Raw genomic sequence first — 2,001 nt, 5'->3', positions numbered from 1 at the left:
GCGTGGCGGCCAGGAGCGCGCCGCGGCCATCTTGGGCCGGCGCCTCGAGGGGCGGTCCCGCGTGGGCGGGCGGAGAGACTGGGGCGGGAGAGCGGAGGCAGCTTTGTGTTTTCTTCGCTGCTAGTATTTCCGTGCAGCGACCCTCCTGGTTGCTAGAGCACCTCGGGGCATGGCCCGTCCGCCGCCGCTCCCTCCGTGACTGTCTGTAACGAAATATATCAGACACGGCGCAGAGACGGCGTAACCGAGCTCACCTGCACCGCCTTGATCGAACAGTCTGGTCCATTGATTATACTGATGTATTGATTGAACGTTTTGACGCAGCTTTCTTTCAACCCGGAAGCATTTTAAATTACAGATCATGATATCTCCCTTGAAGTAGTTAACACGCATCTTTAAAATAGGGTGTTCTTTCTTGAGGCGTGCATGTGCTGATACCACCCCACTGAACCCACACGCCCTCTGTACGCCGCCCAACCTCGCCTCCACCCCAAGAGCCTCTCCGGGCGGATCACCTGGACCGGCCTTTCCTGCTCCAACTCAGACTCTCTGGATCGCATTGCTCCTCTTGCTGCCACCGGGCAATGTCCCTTGTCCCGACGCTTCCTAGGAGCTTAAGTGAGCGCTCAGCATTGGATTAGGTTCTGAGGAACGCTGGGGAGGCGTCCCTCCAGGTCCCCGCCTGTGGGCCACAGTGTCACCGCTGCCCTGCCCGCGTCTGCTGCCCTGCTCATGCTGATGAACCCGGTCGTGGACAGCAGTACCTTCTGGAAACGGCCCACCCTTAGCCAAGGGCCTGAACTTTGCTGACTGTCCACACCTTGCAGAGGCCTGCAGCTGGACAGAGGCCTGGAGACTTTTCCTCGGCTGGTCTCTCCCTCCAGCTCCGTCAGGGCCGGCTCGGAGTCACAGGATTCTTCAGGCCCAGCACAGTCTTCTTCGCTGGGGGATTACTTCAGACGCATTCCCTGTCACTGAGGAATTCCGTGACTGTGAGGTGGAGGAGGTTCCTGGTACAGATGCTCAGCCTGGCCTACGCCACAGGCCCTGACTCATGCATCGTATCCCAGCCCCGGGCCCTGCTTCTCTTTCACCTGTTGGTGTGCAAGGCTGGAACAGCGTCTATTCTGGATGTGGTTGTTGTTAGGTGCCGTGGAGGTGGTTTCTACCTATATCGATCTCATATGACAGAATAGAACTGCCCCATAGGGTTTTTTTTTTGGTTATAATCTTTACAGGAGCAGATCACCAGGTCTTTTCTCCCACAGAGCCGATGGGTGGGTTGGAACTCCCAGCCTTTCAGTTAGCAGCCGAGTGCTTAAGGGTTGCACCATCAGGGCTCCTATCTTGGTTATTTAATGCTGCCGTTAAAGAAATACCACAAGTGGATGGCTTTAACAAACAGAAGTTTATTCTCTCACAGTCTAGTAGGCTAGAAGTTTGAATTCAGGGCACCAGCTCCAGGGGAAGGCTTTCTCTTCTTTGTTGGTTCTGGGGGAAGGTCCTTGTCATCAATCTTTCCCTGGTCTAGGAGCTTCTCACCACAGGGACCCCAGGTCCAAAGGATGGACTCCGTTCCTGGCTCTTCTTGCTTGGTGGTAATGAGGTCCCTCTCCTCTCCACTCCCTTCTCTCTTTTATATCTCAAAAGAGATTGACTCAAGATACAGCCTGTTCCTGTAGATTGTGTCCTGCCTCATTAACATAACTTCCTCTAATCCTGCCTCAAGAACATTGTAGAGGTTAGGATTTACAACACATAGGATAATTACATCAGATCACAAAATGGAGGGCAACCACACAATACTGGGAATCATGGGCTAATTAAATTGAAACATATTTTGGGGGGACAGAATTCAATCCATGACAACTCCTTTACATTCTGGATACAAGTCCTTCATCAAATATATGATTGAAAATATTTTCCATAGCTTGTCTTTCGTTTTTTTTAAAATAATTTTTTGTTGTTAAGCATATACACACCAGAACATACAACGCAACA

The sequence above is a fragment of the Trichechus manatus genome, unplaced genomic scaffold (assembly GCF_000243295.1).
Source record: "Trichechus manatus latirostris isolate Lorelei unplaced genomic scaffold, TriManLat1.0 scaffold00028, whole genome shotgun sequence".
Lineage (NCBI taxonomy): Eukaryota > Metazoa > Chordata > Mammalia > Sirenia > Trichechidae > Trichechus > Trichechus manatus.
Note: the sequence above shows the minus strand (reverse complement) of the source record.